General features: G+C 52.4%; 2 protein-coding genes across 5 annotated transcripts in view; both read left to right on the top strand.

Moving 5' to 3' along the window:
• LOC129129568 (TLC domain-containing protein 5-like) overlaps positions 1-16,145 on the top strand; it is a 180,645-nt gene that overhangs the window by 111,078 nt on the left and 53,422 nt on the right. The window lies entirely within an intron of this gene.
• The window catches only part of GRIK4 (glutamate ionotropic receptor kainate type subunit 4), a 216,189-nt gene continuing 200,489 nt past the window's right edge, over positions 446-16,145 (top strand). For all 4 annotated transcript variants that reach the window (XR_013185015.1, XM_054647485.2, XM_077189837.1 and 1 more), the window contains exon 1: positions 446-587. The gene's annotated coding sequence lies outside the window, so the exon portion shown is untranslated. The remainder of the gene's footprint in view (positions 588-16,145) is intronic.

The following is a 16,145-nucleotide window of genomic DNA, read 5'->3' as shown; positions in this document are numbered from 1 at the left end:
TCCTGCCTGGTCCTCCTTCCATCCTCAGGGTCCTGTTCTTGCTGCCTCTCTCCATCCTGCCCACTCCTGTTCACCCCTGGTCCCTTGCTCTCCCTGCATCCTCCCATCCTGCCTGGTCCTCTTTCCATCCTTCGTTCCCTGCATCCCCTGATCCATCCCACTTGCCTACTCTCCCTGCATCCCTTCATCTCGCCCTGCTCTCCTCTCATCCCTCCATCCATCCTGGTCCCCCTGATCTCCTGATCCATCCCTGTCTCTCGCTCTCCTCTCATCCCCGCATTCATCCCTGTCCCCTGTTCTCCTCTCATCCCTCCATCCATCCCAGATTCCTCTCCTCTCCTCTCCTCTCCTCTCCTCTCCTCTCCTCTCCTCTCCTCTCCTCTCCTCTCCTCTCCTCTCCTCTCCTTCCATCTCCCCCTGGTCCATCCCTGTCCCCGCTCTCTCCGTGCGGTGCCGGGGGCCCGGCGGTGCCGGTGCCCGGGCAGCGCCCCCCGCCCGCCCCCTGCAGTTCCCGGTGCCGCCGCCGGGGACCCGCGGCCGCCGCTGCCGAGCGGGGCCGGAGCGGCCGCGGGCAGAGCCCAGCCCAGGTACGAGCCGCGGGCAGCGCCGGGGGGATGCGGGGCGCGGGGGGGACGGCGGCGGGGCCGGGGGGCGGGCACGGCTCCCCCGGGACCCCCGAGGGAGGCTCGGCACGGCCGCTGCGGAGCCGCGGGGCCGGGAGCGCTCGGAGCCGCAGCCGCCGCCGCTCGCTGGCTGCCGGCGGTGCCCCTGGCTGGCACTCGGTCCCCCCCTCCTCGGGCACATCCAGCCCTCCCCGGGCACATCCAGCGCTCCCCGGGCACATCCATCCCTCACCGGGCACATCCATCCCCCCCCGGCCACAGCCGGTGCCCCCCGACCGCTTCCCGCACTCGCTGAAGGACTTTGGGAGCAGCCCTTTGCGGTGTTTTAGCGCACCAAGAGTTGAAAAATGCCACGCTCGGGCTCTCAGCAGAGCTGAAGTTCAAAGAGCGCGGGGAGGGGACGCTCGGTGTGGCTCCAACTCGTGCGGATCACCTGGGAGCGGCTCCCGGGTGCGGGAGCGTGCGGCGGGAGGGAGGGAGGCAGGGATGCTGCCCGGGGCTCGCCTGGTGCCGCGCTCGGAGGAGGCGAGGAAAACGCTCTTTAACTCGTATTCGCTCAGGCTCTGGATGGGGGAGGGAAGGGTCGCTGTTCTGGAAGGCGTTTGTGCGGAGTTGTGCTGGGGAACGATTCGCGCTGGGATCGCGGAGGTGCTCGCCGTGTGCGCAGCCGTGCGGGGCTGATGCTCGCAGACTCCTCCGGTGAACCGGCAGCGCCGAGCCCGGGCAGTGTGCGGGGAAAACTCCGCGCAGAAACCTCTCCCTAGGCCCAACTTTATTCCGGCTGATTGATGCCCAAACTCCGGCTTAGCTGCGGCTCGGGCCGGGGCTCTGCGTAGCTGCGGGATGCTGCAAGTGCCGCTGGGCTCTCGCCATCCGCCGGGCCGGATTCTCTCTCTGGCTAGGATCGAGCCCGCGGGGTTGTGGCCCTGGGGGAGCTAACCGGACCCCCGTGGGGGTGGCTTTGTCGCCACACGCGTGTCCTTCGTGGGGAGGTGTCAGCCTCCCGGAGCATCCAGCGCCGTGCCCGCCTCCCCGGGGAGCAGCGTTAGCGAGGGATGCTGAGGGACAGCTCCGCTCGCTCTGCCACCGCATCCCGGCCGCTCTGACGGGGCTCCAGCAGCGCCCACCCCTCGGCAGATCCCCCCAGCAGGAGCCGGCCCCCCTTTGTCTCAGCTTTTCCTCCGGCAGCCACATCCCGGCTGGATGTGAGCGCTGCAGGCAGCCGGGGGCAGAGCCCTGCCCGCCTCCCTGGGCAGCGAGTCGGGAATCTACGGCATCGGAGCATCCCCCAGGAGCGTGACAGAGCCTCTGCCGGCTGCTCAGCCCTGTGTGCTCGCAGGTAGGAGGGGGATGCGGCCGTGCTGGGGCTTCCCTGCCGTGCTTTGCTCGAGTCTCGCATCCCAGAGGGGGAGAAGCGATCCGCAGTGAGGCTCCCACCGCGCCAAGGCGTGTTTGAAGTGTCTCGATGCGAGCCGGCTCCGGTATTGATGTGTCTGATGCTCGGGGTTTGAAGGGAACCGTCTGCGGGCAGGAATCGATGGTGAGAGGCAGAACCTGCCCCTCTCGGGTTCCATTTCAGGGCTGGGCCTCAAGAGCAGAGACAGAAGTTGGGAAAGTTGCTCTGTGGCTCTCTGTGGTTCGCAGGTGGTGCCTTCCCCTGCACCTGGCAGGGATTAATACCCTGGGATGAGACAGCTGGAATCTGGGGGAAGAGGGAGCTGCTGACAGGCTGTGCTGAGCAGAGAGTGGCAGCACAGGGAAGGAGAATGTTCATTTAAAAAAAATTCCTTTAGACCCTTTTAATTTCCCTTAGACCCTCTTGATCTGGCTCCTGTGTGGTGGGAAGAGGCTGCCTGGGGAAGGTGAACGCCAAAATGAAGGGTTTTATCCCCAAAATCTTGGGCTAAAGGCACGAATGTCTCCTTGACAAGATTGGTTCTCAGTGGCTGAATCGGAGCAGCTGCCTGCAGCTTCCAGAGGCACAGAGATGCAGCTGCAAGTTTCTTGCTGGAGGTTTCTTTTGCAAGCTGTGCAAGGAGAATCAGCCAAGGGCTGGCAGAGCTCTGGGTGCCTCGGTGCCAGGGAGCACTCAGCAGTCCGGGGGTGAGGGGGGCAGCATTTGAGGGACCGGGGCCTCTGAGGGCTCCTCAGGGGCAGGGCTGCCTGCAAAGTACCCTGGAAGCTCCAGCGAGCCAGGAAATCTCATCTGTGTGTGCTCACAGCGATGTCTCTGCTTGCAGGAAAAGCAGAGAGCGCATTTCAAACTCACCCAGGAGCTGGGAGGGTGCTCAGCTCAATCCTGGCTGGTGGCAGGGGAAATCCTGGTGGGAAAGCACCTGGCTGTGGCGTGGGAGCTCTGTGTTCCACGTGGGGTCAGATTCCTGCTCCTCCTGCAGGAACCTGCCGGTTTTCCATGTGGAACGGGGCCAGAGGAAAGGCTTGGCTGGAGGAGAGGCTGGGCGGGTGCAAGGGAAAGGCTTTGGGGGCAGCAGGGGAAGGAGGAAGAGCAGGGGAGAGGAGGAGGAAGGGCTGGCACGAGAGATGAAGGAGCTGACACATCCCTAGGGTCAGACAGGCAGAGGAGAATGCCCTCCTCCAAGAAACTTCATTTTTTTGAAGGCAGTTTAAGCTTTATCCTGGTTCTGCTCAGCACTCAGCATGTGCAGACAGTCGATGTCTTGCCCTTTTTAAAGGCTTGCTGATGTTCCTGAGGTGTGGATATTGATTTTCACTGACTTTGGGGAGAGATCTTTGTGGGCAGCACTTGTTGGGGTCAGATTTTATTTATTTTTCATGCTTCTAGGCAGGCAGAAGGCGAGACAGAAGTTCTGCAAGCCTCCTCAGAAATGCTTTTTGTTCTGGGGCAAGAGGTTTCTAAGGCAGCACGTAAAAGGTGAGGAATCTGTTAAAACAAGGCACCTCTTGCTCTGTGTGAACAGGAGGAACGCTGAAATTGTGCTGAGCAGGATGAGAACAGCTTGGAGGGAGGAATCTCTGGGGTATCAGCAGCTCCACCAGGAAAAATTTGTCCAGGAAGGAGATTTTGGGATTGCTGGAGCTGTGCCTGTGCTGTGCAAACTCCACTTTGTCACCTCAGGGCAGCCACTAACGCTGACAGGAAAAACGGGGGGCTTGGGGAGGTAAGAGAAGGTGTAAAACCTGTGAGGAGGCCATGGAGCAGTGTTAAGGGTTCCCATCATAACTTCATTTGCAGCATGGAGCCCTCAGGGGCAGATTGTGGGATTTTGGTCTTTGTCCTGGTGCCTCTGGGAGATTTGGTTTGCTAATGGATGTGGGACTGGATTGCGATGAAGGAGGAGGGAAAAGCAGCGAGGAGCAGAGTGGAGAAGCCCAGAATGGTTTGGCTTGGAAGGGAACTTCACTCTCACCTCGTTCCATAGACAGGGACACCTTGCAGAGGAGAAACCAGGGTCGTTTCCATGCTGGTCACAGGGAGTGGCTGCTGGGCAGTGCCCAGCTGAGGGCAACTAGCAGTGATTGGATTGTTCAGAGAGGGAGAAATGGACCCAAGGTGTTCCAAATCAGTAGATCTGGGATAAATCAGGTGTAAAATAGCAGCAGGTGTAAATATAAAGGGGAGGACACCTCTTTTTTTCTTTCTCCTCCTCCTCCCTGGCCATTTCAAGGCAGAGGGAGCTGATGGATGCATCAGGAAATTTTGCCTGTACAGAAACCAAACCTGAGGAAGAGCTGGGATATCAGGTAATTGAATTTTTTCTTCTGTGCCTGCTGGGAGGGCCTAATTATCCCTCAAAAACGTGGCTGGTCTATCCCTGGGGGTCAAATCACCACCGTTTACATGCAGAGGATGGCTGCCCAGACTTTCTTCCTAAAGCTGAGGAAATAAGAGTTCAACATCTTCCAAAGGGCCTAATTTATTTGGATATTTCATTAAATCCACCCAAAAGAGACTATTTTAGGAAATAAATAGCAGAATGTGGGCAATAAATAGCTGTGGGATAAGGGGCAGAGTTCAGTGCTGGCTTTCTTAGTTAAGCTGCAGAAAATAGAAGTGTAATGGCCGAGTGCTGATGGGAGCATAGATATGTGATTATGTGAGGGTTCCTCACACTGAGGCTGGGCTTATTTATTATCTTTAATGATTTGGAGGTGGAAATGGATCAGAGCTGGGTTAGGGAGAGTGAACATGCTAACAGGAAGGGGTTGCTTTTGCAAGAATTCAGAGGCAAAGCTGCTGGGCTGGAGCATGCGGCGGTTCGGCCGCTGCAGCAGCAGTTGGTGTAACTCAGATTTGAGCAAAAAAGGGAAAACCTGAGTGACTCCTTCCCTGATAACACATCCTGGGTGATTCTGTGGGACTCCAGCAGGAGAACGTGCAGGGGCACGAGGAGCTGCTGTGGTTTGTGTGCAGCTGAGCAGGTCCGGGGCTGTGTGGGGGAGCCCCGGGAGCTGCTCTGCTGGGCACAAGGGGCTCTGCCCATCCCCGTGTGCCTCAGAGAGGGCTCTGCAGTGACCCCTGCTCTTCCCAAAGCCCCCAGCTCGGGGATTTGCTGTGCTGGAGCAGGGGCTGTCAGTGTCTGGGCTGTGCTGGGTTTGCTGCTGTGGAATCCATCAGGGGAGCTCTGCTGAGCCCTGAGCTCCTGGTGGGGCCATCCCTGCGTTTCCCGGGGGGCAGGTGATGGCTCAGGGATGGAGGAGCTCAGATCAGCTGTCCTTCTCCAGAGGTGCTTTCCCCCAGGTCCATGGCGCCTCTATCCCAGTTCCTTGGGGATGTTCTGTGTTTGAAATTCAGTTTCTGAGAGGTCCTTGGTGCCTCGGTGCTGGGAGGGGGATTGGGGAGCCCAGAGGGTTCTGCTGCTGCTGGATTGCACCTCCCTGAGTCAGCTCTCACCCCCAAACCCACATTCATTCCTTGTCCCCATCACACGTGAGCAGCTCTGTAACCAAAAACCCGCCCAGTGCCTCACCTGCTGAGCCATCCAGCACTGGGGGATTTTCATCTCTGGCTTCAAAGTCTGCAGAATTCATTTGCATCCTTCACGAGGGAGACAGCCAGGCACAGCACTTTGTATTATTATTATTATTATTTTTTTCCCTCCTCCCCCTGCTTCCCCACTGGCTTTTCAGTTTGTTTATTTGGTAAGCTCAGCATCAGCACAATGATGTGGAAATAAAGCAAAGGAGCTTCCTCTTGGCCTCCCTGCATATGCATAAATGGGAGACATAGATCATGCTGGCAATCCCCAGCCAGGCTCCAGTTAATGGAAATTCTCCTGTGACCTTACAAACCCCTCTTTGCCAGGGTTTATAATGAGTCTGCAAAAACCCGTGCAGGGCACAAACAAAGTCATCTGAGGTCTCAGCCCCTGTGAGCAGAGAGCCACAATAAAACACTAATTTCCCACCCACTCAGGCATGTGCTCGGCTCCTTAAAGACTTTGCTATTTTTAAAAAGCAGCGTTTTTCACCTTTTTGGGGGCTGTTAGGATGTGTTTGTCGGGGAGGAGGAGAAGGAGCCGCGGGGAGCAGCTCTCCCCGAGCTCTGTGACACCTGGAGCACCCCTGGCTCCTTGCTGGAGCAGCTTCGGGTCAGGAGCTGAGCTGAGTGCTCACACCTCAGCTGCTCCAGCAGAAAATCAGCTTCCCGTGCCTCTGCCCCTGTCCCCACGGCTGAGCCTGACCACAGAGATCATCTGTGCCCCCTCAGGAGGCGATGGAATCCTCAAAACCCCTTGTTCAGCTTCGACCTTTGTGCAAACCTGCTGCTCGAACCACAGGGTTTCAGGTGGCAGGAGCTGATGGTTTTTGATGTTTTTTCCGTGGTGCTTTGATGCTGTGTGTTTGTTTGATGCTCTCTGTCCCTGCTCAGAGGCACAGGGACTGCAGGGCTCCTTGTCTCTGCTGCTGGAGGCTGTGGTGGGACCCACACAGGGCAGCTTGTCCTTTCCAGGCTGTGATGGAGCAGCAAATTGCTGCTGTGGCTGAGAGAATTGCTCTGAACCTGGCTTGGTTTGGGGGAAGTGGCTGAGCCAGGGGCTGCAAACTCAGTTCACAGCAACCACTGCTGATCTGTACGCTCTTAGGTGTGCCAAAACTGCTTTTTTCCACCCCAAAAAAGAGGTTAAGCAAAGAATCCAAACTTCTACCTGTGGTGTTTGTAGGGTGAGGTGAGAGATGAGTGAATCTGACTCCATTCTTAGAAGGTTAATTTATTATTATATAGATTATATTATAGAAAAGAATTCTATATTGAAACTAAAGAATAGAGAAAGGATACAGACCGAAGGTTTAACAAGAATGATAATGAAAAAGTTATGACTGACTCCTCAGAGTCTGCCACAGCTGATGGTGATTGGTCATTAAGTAAAACAATTTACATGAAACCAATCAAACATCGACCAGCTGGTAAACAATCTCCAAACCCATTCCAAAGCAGCCAAACACAGGAGAAGCAAATCAGATAATTATTGTTTTCATGCTTTTCTGAGGCTTCTCAGCTTCCCAGGAGAAGAAATCCTGGTGCAGGGATTTTTTCAGGAAATGTGACAGTGACATCTACCCACGCTGGTTGTTTGCCTTTGCTGGTTTCTTGTTTGCTCTCTGCCTATTTCCCGTTTCCTGCTCCACCTCCTGAGCGCTGTTCAGGGCTGTGTGTGCAGCTCTGGCCATCGCATCTCATTTTTAGCCCCAGAAACGTTTGGGGCAGAGCCTGTGCTGGTGCTCCCCGAGCATCTGCTCCTCTCCAGGCCCCATTCATCACTGTCTCACACGTTGCATTATTGCTCACACCGAGGGAAAGTGGGTGTGAAGCTGGAATAATAATGTTTCACACTTGCTTTGCAGTGGGTTTGATACCCAGCAGCATTTGAACCCGTCACAAAGGGAGGCACAGCTGACAAATAACAAGTTAATTACCTTCAGTGAGGAAACGACCACTGGGCTCTGTATTGCACCCGTGACAAACTGAAAATCAAGAAAGGAATTTTAAATTCTGGCTTAACAGGTTGGAAGGAATCTGCAGGTGAGGGCAGAGCTCAGTGCAATGGTTCCCTCAACTTCAACCTTGTTCTTTCAAATGGAATTCCAGCAGAGATATTTTCCTGAATCTTCATAACAGTGAAAATCTCTCTTTAGTCCAACGTTCCTTGCTCATTTCCAAAGGGGTTGGGGGGTTAAATGATGGGCGCTCATGCTGCTGTTTTAATGACAGGGACAGAACGGAATGCTCTGTGGAATACCAGGATTGTGGTGTTTGGGAATCGGGGTCTCTTGGCAGCTGGACCTCCCGAGGGTCTCCCTGGAGATGGGGCTCTCAGGGATTTGGACTGACGTGCCTTTTGTTGTGTTCCTGCTGGGTGTTAAATAAGATTTAAGTCTCAGCCACCATTTAGTTCTTGAAGAACATCTCAGCCACCACAAGTGCAAACAAAACTGTCAGGATGCTTGTTTATGCAACAGATCATTAGAAAGTCTGGAGGAAAAAAACTATTCTTGTCTGTTAGATAATTAATCTGCATTTTAAGAATTGTCTAAAGACATATTTGCAAGCCAGTCCATTGAGCTGCTGCTCATCTAGTCAATAATCCCATATTTAATAGTCCCTGAGAATGTATTTCCATAATGTGCTGTGAACAGTTGAGAAATCTGCATCTTTTTTTGTCTTAAGATGTCAGTGCTCGCACATTTTCTATGACAATTTTTTTTTTTCCCTTCCCCTGACTGTGGGTGAGAAAATCCAGCCATATGAACTCCCAACTGCTGGGGCTGGGGGTAGGGAAGAGGGAGCAAACCCCTGGGTGAGGCTCCTGGAGGAGTTTACAGTTTCCAGCTGGCGTCTGTGAGCCTGCAACGTGCTGGCAGCGCTGCCCAAAGGGCTCCTTGGGGCTGGGGGAGCGGGACCAGGGGCTGTGCCAGCTCCCAAAATCCTGTTGGGGTCAGGGAAGGGGGAGCATGGCTTGGGAAGGGGGTCTGGCATGAGCTGTGCTGCGTGTGGGAGATGCCCTGGTGGGAATGCCATGGTCCTGGGGTGGTAGGGTTGGTCCTGGCAGTGCTGGGATTGGGGTGCTGGAGCTCATGTGGCTCTCAGGGTGCAGTAGCACACAACACAGGATGCTGGTTTGGGTTGGGAAGGGGGTCTGGCATGAGCTGTGCTGCGTGTGGGAGATGCCCTGGTGGGAATGCCATGGTCCTGGGGTGGTGGGGTTGGTCCTGGCAGTGCTGGGGTGTCCTGGCAGGAGCAGGAATGTCCTGGCAGTGCTGGGATTGGGGTGCTGGAGCTTGTGTGGCTCTCAGGATGCAGTAGCACACAACACATGTGTGCTGGTTTGGGTTACAGCATGGCTCGGGAAGAGGGTCTGGCATGAGCTGTGCTGTGTGTGGGAGATGCTCTGGTGGGAATGCCATGGTCCTGGGGTGGTAGGGTTGGTCCTGGCAGGAGCAGGGATGTCCTGGCAGTGCTGGGATTGGGGTGCTGGAGCTTGTGTGGCTCTCAGGATGCAGTAGCACACAACACAGGACGCTGGTTTGGGTTGGGAAGGGGGTCTGGCATGAGCTGTGCTGTGTCATGGGGAGTGCCCTGGTGGGAACACCATGGTCCTGGAGTGGTGGGGTTGGTCCTGGTGTGGTAGGGTTGGTCCTGGCAGTGCTGGGATGTCCTGGCAGGAGCAGGGATGTCCTGGCAGTGCTGGGATTGGGGTGCTGGAGCTCGTGTGGCTCTCAGGATGCAGTAGCACACAACACAGGATGCTGGTTTGGGTTGGGAAGGGGGTCTGGCATGAGCTGTGCTGCGTGTGGGAGATGCTCTGGTGGGAATGCCATGGTCCTGGGGTGGTAGGGTTGGTCCTGGCAGTGCTGGGGTGTCCTGGCAGTGCTGGGATTGGGGTGCTGGAGCTCGTGTGGCTCTCAGGATGCAGTAGCACACAGGCAACAGGGCTGTTGCCTATTACCTCTCCTCCAGCCTGGAGCTCTGGTAGCCACCATTGGACTTTGGGGTGTCTGCAGCACCTCTGAGCTGAGTTTCCATGTTCCCACACGGATGGGCGTGGGGTTTAGCCAGTTCCCTGGGTTACAGAGGGAGAGGCTGAGTGCTCAGGTAGCCCCTGTGATAATTTACTAATCCACGCTAACGAGAGAGGGGAGTAAAACCCACACTTGGAGAGAGGAACCCCCGGGAGCTGCCACATCAAGGTGAGAAGCAGGAGCTTAATTTCATTATCTTATCAATAACTGGCTGGTCTTGTGCTGTGCTGTGAATCCTCAGGAGTGCTAATGCTATCTCAGGCTGTCTAAGCAGAGAAATAATGAATACAAGCAGGAAGAGCATTGTGTGCAGCCCTGGTATCTATACCTTAAAAATGATGTTGGCAAACTGGAGGGAGATAAGGGGAGAGCCACGGGGATGATGTGAGGGCTGTAAAACAGGCTGGAGAGAGAGACACTGAAGCCCAATCTTCTCCTTCTCACCAAAGGGAGTGATTTGATTATTGTCCAGGAGTACTTAAGCAGGAGAAGAGAGCTCTGCTAGGCAAAGGTTGGGAGACAGGCCATGGTTCTGTGGCTGGGTGCTCAAGCTGGATAAATCCAGACAAGAAAAAGCCATGTTTTATTTTTGTACAGCTTTATATTTAAGCACAGGAGCAAATTACCCAGGACTTGGTACATTTGCTGTTCTTTAAATTGAAATGATACATCTTGCCAGCGTTCTTTTAGGTCAACTGCAGGTTTGGAGTGGGAAAAGCTCAGCATGAGTCAATCACAACTCAAACAAGATTTTCAAAATGGTCATTATTGCCCTTCAAATCTTTCAGTTATGTTGTGAATTTTTAGGGGTTTTTTTTCTGGTGTGGGGGAGAGCAGGGATGTAAAATCCAGCAGGGCTGTGCTGTAGAAGGGATTGGGCTGCTGACAGCTGAGCCATGTGTAGGTCTTATCCAGTTAAAAAAAACCAACCCTTTTCTCAATGCTTTTAGGGCTGGAACGGGCCTGTTTGGATGTGTTCAGGGTGCATGAAGGGTTCTGCTTTCCTCCTGCTGTCCCATGAGACTGACCAACCTCCCGAGCCCCCTGCACACACCTGGAGGATGCTGCAGCCACAAATCCCCTGGGCCACCTCCCAGCGGAGCTCAGCAGACCCAGGCACAGAGATTAAGAGGCATCATTACGTTCAGTGGGTGGCTGGCATGTTAATTAGGGCACGGGGCTCTGGAAGGTTACTTTCACCTCTTACCTCACCAACCTTAAAGCTGCAGAGAGGGAAAGGAGCAGAGGCGAGAAAATGAAGCTGGAATCAAACCCAGCTTCTGCAGGGATTGGGGATGGGCAGGTTTATCCAGTGCTGCCTCCTCTTTTCCTCATGGAAAGTGATTCCAGGTGTGAATCCCAGCCTTGCCCTGTCTCCATCCCCACTCTGACTCCCCTCTTTGCAGAGCTGAAGGATGTTCCCATTCAGAGGGTGGCTCCTCATTCTTTTTCTTTTCCATGCTTGATGCTGGCGCGCTGAAGAAAATTAAATTAGGGCTGTATCAGTACAAGGGAGAGATTACCATTTGCAAAAACATGTTTTGCTTAAGTTAGTAATATTGTAAGTGTTAATTGAGTGTTCATTGATTGCCTGTCACCACCCTGATGTAATTCTGCTCCTCCTGGGCGGGTGCCCTACCCCTGCTGAAACAGAGCTGCTCTTGCACTAGGAACTGGCTTGGCTGTTCATTTCTTCCTCCCAGAGATTCCATTTTACCAGCTGGATAATTAGCATCATCTCCTCCTCTTTGGAGCCTGCTCAGCCCGCACACCATCCTTGTTCTCTCCCAAGTACCTTTAATGCTTTAATACTTCAGGGTTTTCAAGTGGCCCTAGACAAGAATTTAAGCAGGGGATGTGTTTGAACTCGGTCCAGGAGCTGTTGTCTGCCTGGATTTAGGGTCTGAGCTCCCCCAGCAATTGCTCTGTTCATTAGAGTCCTTTGTTGCTGGAGGTTCAATTATGGGAGTGAATGGTGTTTTATGGCAGTAGAGGTGGGGAAGGAGAAGCCAAAAGCTCTCTGTGCTAATGGTGTCTGTTATGTAAATGGCTCTGTAATCAGGTAATCGCGCCCGAGTCGTGCTGGTGACAGGACTCGTGTAATCCTTCCACTGGAGCCCTTTCTGAGCCTTTTTGTGCTCCGGGGAAGCTGCTCCTGCTGCCTGCGGGGGCTGGGAGCACTCAGGGGAGGGAGGTTCACACCAAGGTGAGCTGGAGCAGGAGGGATGGACACAGCAGGACATCCACGTGTCCTTGGGTCCTCCCAACCCTGCTCCAGCCCAGTCAGGAGCTTGCAGCACACACCAAGGTGAGCTGGACACACCATGGCATCCACGTGTCCTTGGGTGCTCCCAGCCCTGCTGCAGCCCAGCCAGGAGCTGGCAGGACACACCAAGGTGAGCTGGACACACCATGGCATCCACACCTCCTTGGGTGCTCCCAGCCCTGCTCCAACCCAGTCAGGAGCTGGAAGCTCATCCCAGTGATCCCCAGCACCAAAGGAGCTCCTCTCCCACACCCACCCCATGATCTGGGATAATTTTTCTGGTTTCCCTCCAAAGGATGAGGCTCGCTGTGCAGTTCTGCACATTCAATTATTCCTTCCCTGCCAGGTCGTGCAGCAGAGCTCTGAGATTTGTGCTGGGGCTTTCCTGGTGGGAAGGATCTTCCTGGTGTGTGTTTGGTGGGCTGGAGCACCTTTGGAAAGATTAATTAACCCTAGGTGAGAAGCTGTGATTTAACATTCATAACAGGGGGGAAGGGAAATTAATATTCCTTCTGCCATGCAGAATCTGTTTAAACTCCTGCCTTCAGCTTGTCTGACTGGGAATCTCCTCTAACTTGTACAAATGAAAGAACAATTTGTTTTAGATGATGAGTTATGAGAATATTGCTCATAGACCCAGAACACGACACTTTCAATCACATCTTTATTGCATTGGTAAGGAAAAAATGATTTTTAGGATCTTGACATGCTTATCCTTCAGAGACCAAGTCAATTATCATATTATATAAGAATTTACTCCATGGCTCTCTGGTTTCTGGGAATATCATCATGTCAAGAGGAAAATCCTGCAGAGTTGAAAGGATTGCCCAAGTTTCTATCCACAGGTGGCCTCCAGGAATAGGAAAGTGGCTTAAGAAATGTGTGGTGGTAAAAAATACAAGTTAGAGTTGTTTTGTTCATTCAGTTTTTGGCAACGTGCAGCTTTAACCTCGTCCTGAGGGCCACAAGAACCAGAAACTCATTTTCCATCAGCCTGGGGAGGTGGAGGTGGAGATTCCTTGCTGGGGACTTTGAGCAACAGGTCAGAAATCCTGAGCTGGATGAGCCAACACTGAATTGAATGATCAAATCCTTCTTTATAGCCCTTAGCTGAGGTCATGGGTGGAGTTTGTGTGGTTTTACTTGTCTGCAGGGTCCATCCTGCTGGGGATTACAGTGGTTGGAGTTGTTCTCCTCTCTGGGCTGGGTTTTTTTGGTGGGGGATATTTGCAGAGATCCCTGTGGCAGGGAGGAAGGAATGATGAATCTGACTCCACGTCCTCAGAAGGCTAATTTATTATTTTATGGCACTATAATATGTTAAAGAACGCTATACTAAAGAATACAGAAAGGAGACTTACAGAAGGCTAAAAAATATAATAATGAAAACTTGTGGCTCTTTCCAGAGTCCTGACATAGCTTGGCCCCAATTGGCCAAAGAGTGAAAACAACTCACAGCAGAATCCAATGAAACAATCACCTGTGGGTAAAAAATCTCCAAAAAACATTTGCTCCAAAGGAGCAAAACTCAGGAGAAGCAAATGAGATAAGAATTGTTTTCCTTTTTCTCTGAGGCTTCTCAGCTTCCGAGGAGAAAAATCCTGGGTGAAGGGATTTTTCAGAAAATGTGAATTCCACAGAGGGACACTCATCCTGTAAAGCATGGACAAGCCTGTGCTGCTGGAATGTGGCAGATGAGCATGGGATGATGCTCCAGGAGCTGGAAATGCTGCTCTGAAGGCAGAACTCGGAGCACTTTTCTCCTTGAGCAGATTTCCAGTCACAAAAATACCCGAGTCCCATTTGCAGGCAGTGGTGTTAATGCAGTGCAGCTGCTCTGCTCCATTTGCTTGCATAAATGCAGCTTTTAGAGCTGTCACATATGCTTGATGGAGCCACTAGCCCTCACCTGCTCCTTCCTGGAGTGGCAATTCCTGGCAGGGATTGCCAAGATGAGGGAGATGATGGTTTAGTGCATATGCCAGGGCTGGGATCCCACCATTTCCAAGCTGCTCTGGATGGCTGCAATGCCCCAAATGCATTTGTGCAGATGGAATTTCTGGGCTGGATCACCTTGGCTCGAGCCCTCCCTGGTGCTGTAGCTCTGTTTACGTGGAGGTTTCGAGCTGGAGTTTGATTCTCCTCTTATTGAGGTTGTCATCTTTTTATGGTGTTGCGTTACTCGTTAGTTCCTTTTACTCCTTTCAAGTTTGCCATGACTAATGAAGAGTTTTGCTGCAGCTTCTTGTGGAGTGGACACCTAAAAAGGGATTTTTAGTGATTTATTTTTGCTTTCCCACGGTTGGATCCTGCAGGGTTGGTGCTCTCAGTGGGAAGCTGTGCCTCCTTTCTTCCCCCAGCCCAGGAGGGAGGGATTTGGGAGCTTCAGGAGTTAAAGGAATGATTCAGAGTCTAAAGTCCAGAGTCCACAAGTCTGTGGTTTGGAGGGGCTTCAAGTCCAGGCTGGACATGCTTGGGGCAGCCCATGGGATGATCCTTAAATCCCTTCCAACCCAATTTTTTTTGTTTTTCAACGATCTTTCTAATTAGTGCATCCCCCTGTTGTCTCCTGGGAACCCTTGGCTGAGCCAGGGCTGTGTTCTGTGGGAGCACCAGGAAATGTGCTGCCTCCCAGGAAGGTTTCAGCTCCTTTTATTCCCATTTCTGGGCTCTTTGTGCCTCAATAAACAGCTCCAGTGTGGTGAAGAAAGGAATCCTTCCTGGGGAAGGGATGGACTTCTGCTCAAGGGAAACTCTGAAGCTTTGGACTTGTCAGGGTCCGGGCAGGTGTCACTGTCATTGTCCCTGTCTGGGATCATTTCTGGGCTCAGTTTAGCCCTGGGTGTTTTCCCAAGGTCATGGGCAGGGCCCACACCTGTGCTGGGCTCCCTGGAGTTGTTTCTGCCTTGGCTTTTCTCCCTCTCTCCTGCACAAAGCTTTGTGTTCCACACCAAGGAGCTCAGCAGCTGACCCAGGCTCTGTCGTGCCATCTGCTCGAGCTCATCCCTGTGCCCCCAGCTCTGCCTGGCCTGATCCTTCCCTGGCACTGAGGGTTCCAGAAATCAGGCAAGCCTGGGAATGCTCCTGGATCGGGCAACAAAAAAGAAAACACCAAAAAAAAAAAAAACCCCAACCAACCAAACAAAAACCACAAAAAACCCAAACAAACAAAAAACCAACCAAACAAAAACAAAAGAAAAAACCCAAAAAACCAAACAAACAAAAAAAAAAACAAAACAAAAAAAAAAAGGGAGAAAAAAACCAGGAGAGAAACTAAGAATATTTTAAAATAAAAAATTCTCCCTCGCTCCTGAAGCACAGCTGGGCAGCCTGCTGAGCTAAATTCAGCTTAAAAAACATAATGAAATTCAGGTTTAGGATGGTGGCCAGGCTGGGCTCACTGGGACGCCCTTTGGGGTATGGCAGGGTTGGGAAGAGCAGGTGAATGTTTGACTTCCTTTTCCTTTCACTGCCTCCTCCAGGAGCACTGGATCTGTAGATTCAGAAAGGATGGGTGAGAATTTGGGTTCCTGTGACCCTGTTCTGCCCTTCTTAACTGTGAATAATTGGAGCTGTGGAAACAGGTAGCTTTGGACGAGCAGCTGTGAATTTTTCTATCAAAAAATTTCAAATGCCCTTCCTAAAAAGAAGAAGAAGAAAAAAAAAAACCCACTGTGTAAAACAGATTGAGATGAGTCTTTTTTTAATTAAGGGAAGCTGTTGTCTTGTGTACTTGGGTGTTCCCACGGAGATGACGAGCTGCTGAATTTTAATTCGCTGCACTTTTTTTTTTTTGTTCACTTTCCTCCAGCTTCTCCTCCTGAACTTTGCCCCGTGGGTGGAACGGGTGCTCCCCTTGTTAGAGCATCTAAAGCCTCTAATTATCAGGGAAATGGCTGAGAATTATCAAACCAGCTGCTGTGCTTGTGCTGGCTTCTTGGTTTCTTTTTTTTTTTTTTTTTTTCCTAGGTGTGGATGAAGCTCCTTAATTTAAACAGCAGGGAGATGTGATTGGTGTGGTTCTGGTGTAGCAGAATGAGCTGTGCTGGCGTTTCTGTGTTTTCCTGTCATGTTTCTACTCCTGTCCAGGAGAATTGCTCTGTGTTTGGGGTATTGTTGTTTTGCAACTGGAATCAAGTTACACGGATTTGATTTTTTTATTTTTATTTTTTAATGTGGAGCCGCTGGGAGCAGTTAGTCAGTGAATACAAAAAGGCACCAGCTCTTAATGATGACAGGCAAAAGTTCTTTATGGG

Source organism: Agelaius phoeniceus, chromosome 23 (genome assembly GCF_051311805.1).
Source record: "Agelaius phoeniceus isolate bAgePho1 chromosome 23, bAgePho1.hap1, whole genome shotgun sequence".
Lineage (NCBI taxonomy): Eukaryota > Metazoa > Chordata > Aves > Passeriformes > Icteridae > Agelaius > Agelaius phoeniceus.
This window is presented reverse-complemented; position numbering and strand designations above follow the sequence as displayed.